General features: G+C 44.5%; 2 long non-coding RNA genes and 5 other non-coding genes across 7 annotated transcripts; all 7 read right to left on the reverse strand.

Moving 5' to 3' along the window:
• Window positions 1-1,377: 1,377 nt before the first annotated feature.
• On the reverse strand, window positions 1,378-5,796 carry LOC117478201. Its single transcript, XR_004555396.1, has 5 exons — window positions 5,671-5,796; window positions 5,443-5,494; window positions 5,198-5,270; window positions 1,735-1,799; window positions 1,378-1,562 (listed from the first exon to the last, which is right to left on the reverse strand). It is a non-coding gene; the product is annotated as an uncharacterized LOC117478201 (long non-coding RNA).
• LOC117478474 lies at window positions 1,627-1,697 on the reverse strand. The gene has a single exon (XR_004555439.1). It is a non-coding gene; the product is annotated as a small nucleolar RNA SNORD99 (small nucleolar RNA).
• LOC117478520 lies at window positions 5,031-5,161 on the reverse strand. Its single transcript, XR_004555483.1, has one exon. It is a non-coding gene; the product is annotated as a small nucleolar RNA SNORA44 (small nucleolar RNA).
• A 4,540-nt stretch (window positions 5,797-10,336) lies between the features above and the next one.
• On the reverse strand, window positions 10,337-10,985 carry LOC117478202. The gene is made up of 3 exons (XR_004555397.1): window positions 10,917-10,985; window positions 10,696-10,814; window positions 10,337-10,364 (listed from the first exon to the last, which is right to left on the reverse strand). It is a non-coding gene; the product is annotated as an uncharacterized LOC117478202 (long non-coding RNA).
• On the reverse strand, window positions 10,466-10,586 carry LOC117478467. The gene has a single exon (XR_004555431.1). It is a non-coding gene; the product is annotated as a small nucleolar RNA SNORA26 (small nucleolar RNA).
• A 472-nt stretch (window positions 10,986-11,457) lies between the features above and the next one.
• On the reverse strand, window positions 11,458-11,534 carry LOC117478495. Its single transcript, XR_004555459.1, has one exon. It is a non-coding gene; the product is annotated as a small nucleolar RNA SNORD83 (small nucleolar RNA).
• Window positions 11,535-12,087: 553 nt separating this feature from the next.
• Window positions 12,088-12,155, reverse strand: LOC117478508. Its single transcript, XR_004555472.1, has one exon. It is a non-coding gene; the product is annotated as a small nucleolar RNA SNORD57 (small nucleolar RNA).
• Window positions 12,156-15,661: the final 3,506 nt, after the last annotated feature.

The following is a 15,661-nucleotide window of genomic DNA, read 5'->3' on the forward strand; positions in this document are numbered from 1 at the left end:
AAGAAATATGTGGACAGTCATTAATACTTACCCTTATCTTATCATTCATTGCTTTAATAAAAAAAAGATTTCATGGCTTCTTCTGCTTTCTTCTTAGACGCCAACTCCACTTAACTCGACCCAGACTCAAAGCATCCTGTGGTGAGTCTGTTGTTAAATTCAGGAAGGATATAAGTTCTATTTTTACCTGGAAATTGCATTAAATTCAGTTTGACCGTTTTGTAGGCACATTGAAGAATAAATGAGACTAAGGAAATAAAATGATGTGCAGTAGAGCGATATTTATTTACTATGAGGGGGACATGTGCACCAAAAATGTGTAATAAAAATAACTGAATTATGCGCAAACATTTTGGTATTCGTGAAATGTTTTAAATTAAACCCGGAGGTTAAAGTAGAAGCCCTGGAGCTATAGGAGCTGCACACGGCTCTCATACAAGGATGGGTTAAATGTACAGACGTGGCCAAAAGTTTTGAGAATGACACAAATACTGCAGCATGTTATGAAGAGTGATTTGCAATTTATTTCAACATCCCTCTTTGCTATGAAAATGAACTTAATCCTGAAAAAGGAGGGAGGTTCAATTGTTGTGAAGAAGGCTTCAGGGCGCCCAAGAAAGTCCAGCAAGCACTAGGACCGTCTCCTAAAGTTGATCAGGAGCAGGATCGGAGCACCAGCAGAGCACCGTTTGATCAGGAATAGCAGCCGGTGTGAGAGCATCTGCACAGTGAGGAGAAGACTTTGGAGGATGGCCTAGTTTCAAGAAGGGGAGCAAAGAAGCCCTCTCTCCAGGAAAAACATCAGACACTGATATTCCACAAAAGGTATACAGGGATTGGCTAGTTGAGGGGTGGGGTAACGTCATTTTATCTGACGAATCCCCTTTCAGATTGTGTGGGAAGTCCAAAAGAAAGCTTGTCCGGAGAACAAAAGTTAACGCTACCATCACTCGTGTCATTCCAACAGTAAAGCATCCTGAAACCATTCATGTGTGGGGTTGCCACTGTATTTTAAACTATTTGGCATTGCAGTGACAAAGTAACAGGAAATCACTCTTAAAAGTTTAGTATTAGTCAAAGACCACATTACCTGTGCTTCAGTTTGATATTTAAGCTAGACATGATAGTGGGATATAAAGGACAATTTCAACCAGATTTTTCAAAAATAACCCATGCATTTTTTCATTAAAAACAAGCCCTCAGTATGTGCTGTGTCTGGAAGTATTTTATCATTTTTAATGTTATGTATTAACTTGGTGAACTAAGCATCCAATGCTTGTTGCACCATAAGTGTTGTGAAACATTCATCACAAACTCTAAATGTCCTTCACATGTGTAAATACAAGAATATCAATAAAGGGATTCTCAAAATTGTTCTGTGTAAGATGTTTATTTCAACAATTGTTTCGGAGAGAAACCGTTCAGCTGTACAGTTTGTAAGAAATCCTTTACAGAGAACTCTGACGGTACTCGTATAGCACTTTCTCCAGTCGCTACGACTCAGAGCTTTACATCCTCCTGTCCTCCTTCACCATCTTGCTGCTGCCTTCAACGCACTGCACCTGAGAATACAAAGAAACTACATTTAGTGAAATTCAAACACTTTTTCTAAGGTCATTATTTAAGAGCTAATCTCAGTCCCATATCCGCGAGTTTCATCCAACAGTCCTCTTGTTTTAAATTCATCATAGATCAGGAAGTTATGAAATGATGCAGACAAATCTCCTTAAATACCTCATGTTACATGGAGCCTCTGCATCCCAAGGACATCGGATTAGATCTCATGGGCAGATTGATGCCTGCAGGAAGAGAACAGCATTAAAACTAGAGAATGCAATTCCTGAAGAAATTGCTAGTGGGAATGCTTTATGCTGAAAAGCTGACGCTAAACTGCTATGCTGAAATGTAATGTGTAAGAAGAAAGTGAAGAATTTAGATTGAAATGATACATGAACACTGGGAGCTTGAATGTGTGATGAGAAGAAAAGAAAGTAAAAAGGCTTGGAAAAGCAGCAGAATATTTGAAATGCAAACTTTTGAACTAACTTGATGGCGAATGATCTGTCGCCATGCCAATGGCATTTGATGACATCCCATAATACGCTTAGATGCGTTGATGGCAGTGTTACCAAACCTGTGAAGTTTAGGGCCATTTGGAGCATTTTCACTGAAGTTATGAGAAAACCATGTTTCATGGCGGGCATTGTGTTGCCATGGCAACGGCATGTCCCGTAGATGTCTTCACGGCTGGACTGTTCAAGGTTCAAGGTTCTTTATTGTCAATCTGACATAGCTACAGAGTAATTATGCAGTTGAAAATCTTATGTCACAGGCTTCTCCAACAATGCAACATAACATAATAACAATAAGAGCATGAGCAATACAAAAATAATAATAGTTATAAAAATGAAATAAAGTTATGATGTGGAATAGTGCAGTATGAGTCTATATACAAGTTATTGGAATGATATATATATATATATATATATATATATATATGCGGTAACGTCTGCCAGACGGCAACAGAAAGAACAGTTTGTGGCTGGGGTGATGGGGGTCTTTGATAATCCGTAGTGATTTCTTCCTGAGCCGCTGGGAGTAAAGGTCCTCCATGGATGGCAGCTCCGTCCTGGTGATGTGCTGTGCAGTTTTCACCACCCTCTGTAAAGCCTTACGATCGAGGTCGGTGCAGCTGCCGTACCAGGCCGTCATGCTGCCAGTGAGGATACTCTCTATCGTGCACCTGTAGAAGTTGCAGAGTATCCTGGTTAGCACACATGTGAAGTTTGAGCACTTTTTGAACATTTTCATAGGAGTTACAGCAACATCATGTTTTATGGAGGGGGATGCGTTTCCATGGAAACGGCATATGGTGAGATCTCAGATTTGGCGTAGAGCTGTTGAGGCATGGACCGGTGATATACAAGTGAAGATTGGGGACGATTCGACCGTGTCGATTGGACTTACAGCGACATCGTGTTTCATGGCGAGTGGTCTGTCGCCATGGCAACGGCATTTGAAGAAATCTCAAAACTGTCCCGTAGATGTCTTCACGGCTGGACTGTTGGCACACATGTGAAGTTTTAGCACTTTTTGACAATTTTCATAGGAGTTATAGCAATATCGTGTTTTATTGCAAGGGATGCGTTGCCATGGCAACAGCTTTTGAGGAAAACTCACTAATGGTATATAGACATGTTGAGGGCTGGACCATTAACTGTCATCTGAAGTCTGGTGGTGTTTGGACCATTTGCATAGGTATCACGACAACATCGTGTTTTATGGCGAGGGATGCGTTTCCATGGAAACAGCCTATGGTGAGATCTCAGATTTGGCGTAGAGCTGTTGAGGCATGGATCGGTGTGGCAGAGAGAGAGAGAGTTTGTGAGAGAGAGTGTGTGTGTATGAAATGAACAGTTATGCTGCGTTCACACCGGAGGCGATGCGAATATTCGCTTCGCTCTAATCGCTCCTATCGCATCGCTCTAAACGCTCGAGTTTCACCGCGGCTGACAGCTGTGTTTACTCGCATCATTCAAACAAGACGCGCTGGCTCGGGAGCTACAACTACAACATGAACATATTTTACCGTGATTAAATTGTAATACACGTTTCTAAATGATGCCGAAGTAACAACATACTGATACCGGTTAGTAAAAACCATGAATTAATGCTTGACAAGTCTGCAGACAAGACGGCAGGCGAAAAACCTTTTAAAATGCTTGTTTTCTGAATGAAGATCGGGTCGACCAGGCTAAGCTAACGTTGTATATGCTCATTCCACACTCATATCAACGGCCTACAGACATAAATAAACCAGCGACTGTATTCGCCATGACACAGACAGTCTGTGGTTTGTACTTGTTTAACTTTTGTCCAGTTTCTGAACAGATATGAGGAGCTGTGCGCTCTGTGTGCTAACTGCTAACAGCTAACGGCTGATGTGTGGTTGAACGTCAGTGACGGCACTGGCTGAGATCCTCACCGCTGATTGGCTTCCGCGAGAACGCGTCACGTGAATTTGACGCTCGAGTTGAAAAAAATTGAACTCTCACCGTTCAATCGCCTCAATCGCGTGATTCGCGCCACGTCCACCGCTTCATGCTCGCCGTCGGAGCGAATTCGCGTCTGTCCGCGTCTCTGCATTGACTTTACATGTAATCGCGCCGCCCACAAACATCGCATCGCGTCCGGTGTGAACGCAGCATTAGAACTGACTGCTGTCAGTTGGAGTGATGACATCATCGTGTTCCATTACACAGGTGTTTATAGTTGAGCTAACGAGCTATGAAAAGATCAGAGGTTTGCATTGTTCTGAATCAGAGATGAACCTCTTACATGTGAACGTTTTGTGGAAGAACGATAACAGATATCTGTGAAATTTCAAAACGTGAAGCATGTCAAGGAAGTTGAGTATCTGAAGTGTAATTTTTGTGTACTTTCGGGTTAATAATGTGGCCTTTTTGGCAGTTTAACTAAAGGTGTGCGGCTGCTGCTGTGAGGAAATATCTGCCTGAAATTACAATGGGCTTTAATTGAGACATTTTGAACGTTTTTGTCACTTCATGCCCTCAAGAGGCATTTTGTTTAATTATTTTGCTTAATTTTGTCATTTTTCAAGCTACGAGATGTTTTCCTACGTTTGTCATGAAAAAGTATGTCTCAGGAATGTAGGGTTTGGGAATTATGGCAGTTTTAAAAAAAAATATGAAGGGAAATTTCAAGATTTCCTACGCACTCTAACTTAACGAGCTGCGCAATGTTAAAGTTCAAATGTTAAAAATTTGATGTTTTATGGGATGTATCTCTGGAATTATGGAAGTTATGAATGATAAAAGTAATAGCCATCGATTCCCGACCGAGCTGAACGTTTTGATGTTTGAACGGAGTTTTCTGCGATGTTGAATGTGGGAGGAGAAGACGGACAAAATAATTGGACGGAATAATAAACTTTTCTTCCGTAGCATAACATATAGAAGAAATAAAGAACTGTTGTTGCGCAGTAAGCATTTCTACATAATGACGTGAGGATCTGTTGGACAGTTGAGTGGCTGCTGATGGCATAAGAGGCCAGAACAGTCAAAGACCGACCTTTTATCTGGCATGCACTTGGAGAACCCTAGAGCTACAGACAAGCCCCGGTCCTTAGGATAGCATGCTGTGAATAAATCATTTTATACAAGATATTTGAAATTACCTTGAAGTGAGACATCCTCATGAAGTCACGGCAGCATCAGGATCAGTGCCTAGTGCTCAGCCATCATGGTCACCTTAAGAAAGATAAAGAAACTGTGAGTTTGAAACACCTTTTATTTAAAGTGGCTTAGTTGATTAGATCTGATTGAGACAACTAAGTTGTCTCAATCAGATCTAATCAGTGAGGGCAAGTTTGTCATCACAGCCAGAAATAATCCATATTTAAGGTGTAGTTTAAAAACATACCTGCAGGTGATTTAGTCATCTTATTTCTCTCTGCATCAGCGTTATCCAACACCTGAAGAAAGAGAGACAGCAATTAGAGCAGAAATGCATTAACTTTGATTCAGTCTGAAGGGTCCTTCCCTTAGTGTGGCTCAGTTATCTAAGTTGTCTCAATCAGATCTAATCAGTGAGGGCAAGTTTGTCATCACAGCCACTTTTTATAGTTGAAATATAACTTGGATGTTCTACCTCAGACTGTGGGGGTGCATTGGGGGAGAGGGATCACTCTGGAGGAGACCTTAGCCCTCTCCAGTCACCCTGCTCGGTTCCTGCCCCGCCCTGCCATCACTGTAGCCACTTTATTCCCCAGCAGGGAGGGGGGGGGGGGGGACCTCATGAAATGGGTTCACATTCTTCAGGAAGAACTCTGATGTCGTTACTGCCCGGCCCGACTTTGAAATATACTTGCCAGCATGGGAGATCAGACGAGCTCCAACCTGAAGAAGAAAGGGGCATTAGGCTCAATGACCAACAGAGCTTTGGGGGAGGTACCATGAGAAATGGAATACTCAGGAGGACCATCAGGACCGGAAGTATCAACACAGAGATTCAGGGGATTGACAGATTTGGTAAACACATCATTGGTCCTAGAGTAATTTATATACAGTGAACACATTGCACTTTAACTCGCCACTTCTCAGATTAAAGCTGGGTCCACTTGGGCCATCTTGCAGCGCAGGTACTCCTGCAGCCCGAGTGGATATTCAGCCAGAGCCACCACGCGAGTGGAGAATCTCTCAATGTTGATTGATTGATTGAATTGATTGATTGATTGAAAAGTTTATTAACAGCTTGTATATTGGGTACAGTACAGTACAGCTCAAAACATACAATTATTAAGGGGATGCAGACCAGAGAAAGACTTTCGTCTTGTTTACATCAGGGTCCCCCATTTCCAATTCATCATATCATTTAAGACATATAAGACATATTTGACATACAGATGGCTTATTTACAATTTACATACAGGTGGTTTTTTACATACAGATGGCTTATTTACAATTTTCATTTTAGATTTCGTTCTAATACATCCTAACCGGACATTTAAGACATACCAAGTCTACAGATATACAGTTAGTAACAGAGTCTAAAATGCGAGTATATACATAGATGGGGGGGGGGAAGCTGTCCATTGTACGACAGGTTGAGATTTGTACCATTACCGGGGCCAGTTTTGCAATGCTTTCCCCCGAAGGTGCTCTTTAAGAGAGGTTTTGAAGGTAAGTATAGTTTTACTTTCCTTTACAGTTGTGGGAAGAGCGTTCCACCTTGATGTGGCATAATTGCGAAACGTGTATTCCCCTTTTTTTGTGCCAAATCTGGGTTTTACATGATTTGTGGAGCTCCCTCTGGTGTTATGATCATGGTATTCCTTGACCTTTGGGAAGAATTTTGACATGTACATGGGTACCATAGAGGTGTAGTGGATCTTGTAGACCAGGCCCATTGCAAGTAGCTGTACTCTGTCGTCTACTCTAAGCCATCCTAGGTTGTCAAAGTGGGCAGAGGTGAGGTGGGTTCTAGATGAAAGGTCAAGCAGTAGTCTGACCAGTTTATTTTGCGATGTTTGAAGTTTTATTTTTAGCGCCTTGGAGGTGCTATGGTACCATGACGTGCAAGCATAGTCATAGTACCCTTGAATGAGTGCTCCTGCCAGAGTTTTCAGGGTGTTTTTGTTTACCAGAGAGGAGATCCGGTATAGGAATCTAGTTCTTTGATTGACTTTTTTTATTACATTGGATGCCATTTTGTCACAGGAGAGGTTTGCCTCAAGAATAGATCCTAGGTATGTAATTTCCTTCTTACTTGTGACAATAATGTCACCCACTGCAACTGAGAAGTCGTCGGATTTGCTGAGATTATGTTTCGAACCGAAGAGAATGGACTCTGTTTTACCCAGGTGTAATGATAATTTATTATCGGCGAGCCAGGTGCAGATTCTGCCGAGCTCGGAGCTGAGGGTTTTTTCAACCTGCAATCTGCTCCTGTCAGAGACCAGCAGGGCTGAGTCGTCCGCGAACAGGAACAAGTTGCAGTCACATGCTGATGACATGTCATTTGCATAAATTAGGAACAGTAACGGACCTAATATGCTTCCTTGTGGAACACCACAGCTCACTGGGAGGGGGGGGGACAGAGTACCGTTTACCTCCACCATCTGTTCTCTCCCCTCCAGGTAGGATTGCATCCAGCTCACCGATAGTTTATCAAAACCAATTGCTTTTAGCTTGTCAATCAGAATGGGGTGATTGACAGTGTCGAAAGCCTTTTGTAGGTCCAGCATCACCATGCCGCAGTATTTACCCTCGTCCACCTCTTGTTTGATGTGGTCGTTCAAATAAAGAAGGCATGTGTCAGTGGAGTGGGATGTTCTAAAGCCAGATTGAAATTCATAGATTAGTTTCTTTTCTGCGAGGTACTTTTCGACCTGTTCATATACTATTTTTTCCATGACTTTCGAGATGGAGGTAAGTATAGAAACAGGGCGGTAGTTGCCTGGGTCCAATTTGCTGCCCTTTTTGTGCAGGGCGGTTACTCTTGCAATTTTGAAGTCTTTGGGTACTTTTCCCTGTTTTATGGAGAGGTTAATTATGTGAGCTATGACTGGTGAGATGGCGGTTGCTGTGTCTCTGAGGAATTTGGAGGGGATATTGTCGTGGCCAGTGGCCTTGTTAGGTTTGAGGGCGCTCAGTTTAATGAGTACCTCTGCTGTTGTTACCCTTGCTAGACTGAAATCATCTTTGCGTACCCCTAGGTTTTTGTAGTAGGTCATGATGTGATCTACTCCAAAAAGCCCTGAGTGGGAGGGTAATTTATTTACAAGAGTTGTGGCTATGTTTGTGAAAAAAATGTTCAAGTACTTGGCCACATCCAGTTTGTCTGTGATGAGCCTGTTATCTGTCTTTATGTTTACGTTTGAAAATCTCGTTTTGAGTTTTTTACTGCAGCCAAGCTGGTTATTGAGTAATTTCCAAAGTTCACGGGGTTTATTTTTGTTTTCCTCAGTTTTGTCATTGATGAAATTCTTTTTGGCAGTTTTGATCATGGAGCTTACGTCATTTCTTAGTCTGTTTCTTTCAATTTTTAGTTCAGTCACGTGGGCCTGGAGTTCACTGCTCGTGCTTTTGGAAAGCATTGACTGACTTTTATGAAACTCAGAGCATTTTTTGTCTCTGGTTTTCATGGCGGTCAGTATGCCGGAGTGCATCCACGGCTCAGCGCGATTTTTTACCCTGGTTGTTCTTAGGGGGGCCAAATCATTGAGTATTGCAGAGAATTTGTTTTTGAAACCAAGCCATGTTTCTTCAACTTGTGTACCACTGAGCTCATCTGACCAGTCCAGGCTCTCCAGTTCTAGGTTAAAGGCCTCGCTAGAGTAGTTTTTGAGGTCTCTAGATATGACTGTTTTGTGACAGCCGGCCTTTTGTTTTAGCTTTTTGCGGGTACAGAATATCATATAATGATCACTTAAACCGCATGCTATAACCCCTTTACTGGAGATCCTGGACCTGTCAGAGGTCAGAATGAGATCAATGGTAGTTTGTGTTGTTTCACATACCCGGGTGGGTTGGGTGATTAGCTGGCTGAAGCCGTGCAGATCACAAATCCTACTGAAGGACTTGAAGACGGACGTGTCTTTACGTTGCATATCCGTGTTCCAGTCTCCAATAATAATTGTCTCTACATCCCCCACATCAGCCAAACACCCATCTAATGTATCATAAAAGTCACTCTGTTCCGGTGGTCTATAGATTGTCCCGACTATTACAGATTTAGCATTGTCAAAAAGAATTTCAACCCACACAGATTCAATATTTTCATGATGCAGGTCAGTACGGTTTTTGAAATTGGTGTCTTTATGTATGTACATGCAGACACCACCTCCATTCACGTTCCTGTCCCTTCTCACTACAAGATAATCTTCAATTTCAATCTCTGAATCTGTAATGGAATTGTCCAATTTGGTCTCAGAAAAGCATAATATGCTTGCCTTACCGTTCATGAACAGTTGCCTGAGTTCAGCCAGTTTGTGTCTCAGGCTGTTAGTGTTCAGATGAAAAATATGTAGTCCATTTTTGTTGTTTAAATGCATAATGTCGTCAGCTTGAAGATATTTGTCTTTGTCCGTTACAGCAAACGGCTTGCGGCCTGCCGTGGTGCTTGGAGCGGTGGGGTGGTGGGGGGAGGGAGGCTCCGTTGTAGCTTTAGCCGTCGATATGCTAGCAGGGTGGCTAACAACATGGTGGATATTTGTTCCCTCGGATCTCGGTTCTCTTCCTCTCGTCACTGCCTCATGCGTGTCTGTCTGCCGAGGCGTCCCCGGGGGAATGTCGAAGTCTCCGTTGATTCCTCGGTCTCCGCTGTCTCCATGGTCTCTGTTGTCGTCGCGTAGTTGTTGCTGTAGCGGAAGAGATGCTAGTTGTGATGCTAGTTGTGATGCTAGCTCCTCGAGCCTGCAGGAATGGCTTCTTGTCTGCACCGGGCCCGGATTCAGATGGATGTCTCCCGCTAACAATAAGACCAAGACGATCATACTTCTTCGGTCTAGTTTGCCTGACGGGGGTAAGTACTTTCGCGTCGGGTTTGCAGTTAATAATGCATGAATGCTTGCACTTCCAAAAGCGAGGTGTTTCCTTTCCCAGCCGTTGAGAAGGTAAAAGTCATTGTGGTTCATTTTATCCCTGCTTTCACTACTCTCCTTCTCTAAGTGATGTTGCCTCATTGATGAGTTGAGGTAGGAGTCCATAATCCATATTGTCAGGAGGATGAAATATGTAAAAAATCGTGAGGAATAACCTCCAAAGCGGGAGCTCTCGAAAATGCGACCACTCATAGCGAAACCGGAAGCACCTTGATCAGATCAATGGGTGAGATGTCCATACCTGAAGGATAGATTAAGAAAAGGTGTTAAGCAGAGGTTTACTACCATTGCATGAACCATGTTGTGCAGTGGGTTGAACACAACCAAAGTCATTGCATTTGTGTTTGTTTCTCCCGACAGGATCCGCAGAGAGGACGGTGTTCCTTCACTACAGGTTTATGAGAGACTCAATTTGCCCCCCTGTGTTAATCACCAAGGACATTTATTAGTCCAGGGTGGGCAAATAGGGGGCATGGTGTGTTTTTACGTTTTAAATGCATGTGACGTGCACAGATGCCAACGTAGTAAAGATGAAATTAAACTCTGGCATGGCGACTATTGGAGGTTCGTACTTCAACCAAATGGCTCGATCTACTACGATCCTGGTCCCGTTCTCCTGTAGCAGCTCCGCGTCTCCACATTCTAAAACACGGAGTCCCTCCACCTTGATTTTTTTTGTCATGGAAAGAAGCTACAGAACATAAACATACAATTTAGTCATTGTTGCCAGATGTTTAGTAAAATACTAGCCATATAGGGCGCATGAGTAAAACACCTCGAGTACTTTACTCACCTCTACCTCCGTGAAGGCTGTGGAGTGGAAGGAGAAACCGTGGTTCGGGGCATTTTTGCCACGCAGATGGCTCACCAGGATCAACATGAGAGTTGAGTCGAGAGTTTTTATCGCTTGAAATAACAAATAGGAAAAAGGACATCCCTCTGTTGGAGAGGCAAAGGAGTCTGGTGGGATTCTTTTCGGAGTATTGAAGATTGTTTCCCCGACATCGGCGGTGCCTGCTACAGCACAACACGGAACGTGCGCGATTTGGACGCGATGAGCGGTGCTAGTGGAGCACGCGCGTGAACACCAGAGCCTCGCAGCGGCGAAACTGAGGCTCCGTGGTAAACTGTGGTAACATGAAGAGCCGCTTGGGAGCCGAAACAGCCGGCGCTTTAAGAGAGCCGAGCCAAATGATCCGGCTCACTAACGTAAAAAGACAGTATCTATAAGGGACGGCTCAAGTCAAAATTCAAGCACCCGCCCCCCCCCCGCTCTCGGGGTGGACGCCCTCTCAGCCCTGGTCTGGCGGAAACACTGGTCCTCATTAACGAGCAGCCATCAGACAAGGGTGATAGATGAGAGGTCCTCACGGCCCGGAGGCTGCGGCATCTATACATGTCATCATGTGGCACACACACAGAGACACACACAGAGACAGAGACACCTCTGCTCCGTTATCTTCGACCACAGCAACCTCCACGTCTTTTTCCCTGGGGTTTCCTCGGCTCCGTTCTGTGCAGCAGGGGCTTCCTCTGCCTCGACCTCCATCTCCTCGGCCGCTGGCTTTGTGTCTGCGTCTCCATTTTCTGCCTGTAAGACAGTAAAAAAGGTTAATAACTATATTCATGTTTACTCCAAGCCCTCAATGTATATACATCCTGCTCTATGTGGATGCAATGTCTGACTCACTTCAGTGATCGGGTCCATTATTTGGGACCAGCCAATGGTTCAGAGTCATGATAATTTAGCATGTCGTACACTGAGAGGACCATGTGAGGGTCAAATCTCAAATCAAAACATGCGAGTCCTGAAACTAAAACCACTGCTTACCTCAGCTTCACCGTTGGTCTCGCCAGCGTCTTCTTTTCACGCTTCCGCTTGATCTCAGTAGCCTAGGACAAAAAAAATTATTAAATGGTTGCAAACTGGCTTGTTTGGTTCATCATTTCTACATCCTAATGCTGCGTCAGGCTCATTAAATCATTTTAAACCCCCACAGTAGGGTCAGGACAAAGCTTGTCATCATCCACAGCATTTACAGACTGAACTTTTTATAGGACACATTTGATCCATGGGTAAAGAGCTTCTTTTCTGCACTCACCTCTTTCACAGCTTCATGACATCCAGATTCTTGCGTGGCACGTCGCCCGTCTCATAGAAAGACAAGCGCTCTTCCACCTGTCCGCGCAGCTTGTCCCCGTACACACTTGCAAGCAAAGACATTCAATAATAAATCACAAATTGTTAAGATAACAGTAGTTTAGCAACCTAGTGGCTTTGCTCAGAATAAAGCTTATCACCACCAACCCGAAGGATGACTACTGTTGACAAAAAATGTGAACATCATTGTAATAATGCCACAGAGCGTGAAACTCAAAAGGAAATTCAACAAGGCCGTGCCACTTACACATTACTTATTTGAAATAAATTGGCTCAACGAGCTTTTAACATTACATTTAATTGTTGGAGATCAATTCCTCAATTAGCTTAATGTTAGTTCCTGTGTTTTTGTCCAACTAGTTCATCAGATGTTCTACCTCAGACTGTGGGGGTGCATTGGGGGAGAGGGATCACTCTGGGGGAGAGGGATCACTCTGGGGGAGAGGGATCACTCTGGGGGAGAGGGATCACTCTGGGGGAGAGGGATCACTCTGGGGGAGAGGGATCACTCTGGGGGAGAGGGATCACTCTGGGGGAGAGGGATCACTCTGGGGGAGAGGACGGTGTTCCTTCACTACAGGTTTATGAGAGATTCAATTTGCCCCCCTGTGTTAATCACCAAGGACATTTATTAGTCCAGGGTGGGCAAATAGGGGCATGGTGTGTTTTTACGTTTTAAATGCATGTGACGTGCACAGATGCCAACGTAGTAAAGATGAAATTAAACTCTGGCATGGCGACTATTGGAGGTTCGTACTTCAACCAAATGGCTCGATCTACTACGATCCTGGTCCCGTTCTCCTGTAGCAGCTCCGCGTCTCCACATTCTAAAACGCGGAGTCCCTCCACCTTGATTTTTGTTGTCATGGAAAGAAGCTACAGAACATAAACATACAATTTAGTCATTGTTGCCAGATGTTTAGTAAAATACTAGCCATATAGGGCGCATGAGTAAAACACCTCGAGTACTTTACTCACCTCTACCTCCGTGAAGGCTGTGGAGTGGAAGGAGAAACCGTGGTTCGGGGCATTTTTGCCACGCAGATGGCTCACCAGGATCAACATGCCATCTATTTAGAAGAATAGGGAGGGATGAAACCCTCTTTAATGGTCACACATGCAGAGCACACAGCACACAGTGAAATTTGGCCTCTGCTTTTAACCCATCCTAGTACAAGGAGTCTAGTACTAGGAGCAGTGGGCAGCTATTGTACAGCGCCCGGGGAGCAATGGGAGTGGGGGGGAAGGGGGGTGTCCGGTGCCTTGCTCAAGGGCACCACAGCAGGGCAGGAGGTGAACTGGGACCTCTCCAAGTAGAAGTCCACACTCCATATTTAGGTCTGGTCGGGGACTTGAACCAGCGACCCTACGGCTCCCAGTCCAAGCCCCTACTGACTGAGCCACTGCCGGACTGTTATGGGAACCAGATTGGACTCCCTCCAGAGGCAAACCTGGATCTCCCCCTCATCCTGCAAAAACAGAACGGGCTAAAGTAGTGCTTAGTCACAGGTACAATGTGATTTAGGCAGACACTTCCCAGAGCATTTCAATTGCACTTCTGGAGATGATCTCGGCGTGGCAATCGTTAACAGTTTCCCCTTTAAGGCTCAGCTCCTCCCCTTTGACACGGTGATTTCCTGACAGAAAAGCAAAACAATAGAAACATATTCAATGTCAGAGCATGAACCAATGCAACGCCTCTTGGTCAGCAGTGACCTAGTCCGGCTTTCTGACAGTATATGCCTCTAAGCACAGAGTTCTATAAAACTTCTTCACATCAAGGAAAAATGCATGCAAAAGTTGACGGATATACCAGTTCCCAGGCTGACAACGGTCCCCAGGCCCTCCCCCCGCCTCATGACGATGGTGGCGAGAATCTTGCGTCCCAGAAGGCTGTGCTGGATACATGTGGGCAGGGCGTTGAAGCGCTGGTGACTCAACATCGCTATCTGGTCGTGCAAAGTGCTGCCACTCACTGGGAGCTAGAGAGAGGGGTGCAAACAGGACAGGCAAAATCAAAAAGGAAATGAGCATTATTTAATATTTGGTACGTCTGAAGTATTAATGACTGTGAGGCGGGGAGAGGCGGGGCTATGAAAACGAATGACCGTATAGGCGACTCCACGGCCCCGTTGGACCCCCCAGAGCGCTCCGTTCCCAGATCTATCCACCTTTGGACCCGTTGTCGTTTGCGGGGTCTGTTTCTACGTTTCCCTTACGGCGTCGTCGAGCTTAGAGGGCTATACGCATGAGAAATATGCGGATTCAACCCGTTTTCGTCCTCGTGGAGCCGGGGCCTCAGGGTGTAGTTACCTTAAGACTCATTATGTTCTAACTGAGGTTACATGTTAGTCTGAGTGTGCAGATGTTATTTTTTATGTGTGATTTGCCCATGTGAGGTGGTTAACCAATTACATGCAGGTGTTGACTGTAGGGGTGGGCGGATCGATCCCAAAATATCGATACTACTGATATTACGTTACGTTTCAAAATATCGATACTAGAGCCAATAGGATCGATACTTTTTTCCCCCTCTCCTCTACTCGTCAATTTCATCAAAAACTATGTGCAGACGAACACAAGTATATGCGCTCTTTTCTCTCCACTGCTGTCCTCCTCTCATCGAGCGCTCCCTGCCTGAACGCCGATTATCAAGCTGACTGCCAGCAGGGCAGCAGCAGCCAGCGACTCGCGAGTGCGACACACACGTGCATGATGGCTGAGAGAAAGAGGAGCGTTGTGTGGAGCTATTTCACAACTGACAATGAAAACTTAGCGAACTGTGATGTGTGCAAGAAGGCAGTTCGCTACTCTGGCCACTTTGTATTGTTATTTTTCATGTTTGCACTATAAATTTGCAAAAATAAAACGTTTGTCTATAAAAACGGTCCTGTCTTTATTCATGAAAATGAATTCAGATTTAGTCTATGATGCTTTCAGCTCAAAAATCATGTCATGCAGCTCTCCCCTATATGAAAGTACATAAGACGCTTTTCATTTTAAAAAGTATCGGTATCGATATCGGTATCAGCGATACTGGCCCTGAATTACTTGGTATCGGATCGAATCCAGATTTTGTGGTATCGCCCACCCCTAGTTGACTGTAACTCCATTATGCTCTGCGTAATCCCCACGGTGAGCAAGAGAAGGCTAATGTTTCATGACAGAAAATGTGAACCATTAAGAAGTCAGTACCTCAGCTGGGATTAGCTCCCCGGTGCGGGCTGCCCTCTCCAATCAGAACCCGTAGAGCGGCATCTGCTGCTTCCTGTTTTCCCTGCTTCTTGTTGGACGCACACACACTGCAGGGAACCAGCGTGCGCCCAGCTTAGCCTGAAATGTGAACCTGAGCAGGGGCAAAGAGGAGGATTTAATAG

This window comes from Trematomus bernacchii, unplaced genomic scaffold (assembly GCF_902827165.1).
Source record: "Trematomus bernacchii unplaced genomic scaffold, fTreBer1.1, whole genome shotgun sequence".
In the NCBI taxonomy this organism is placed as follows: domain Eukaryota; kingdom Metazoa; phylum Chordata; class Actinopteri; order Perciformes; family Nototheniidae; genus Trematomus; species Trematomus bernacchii.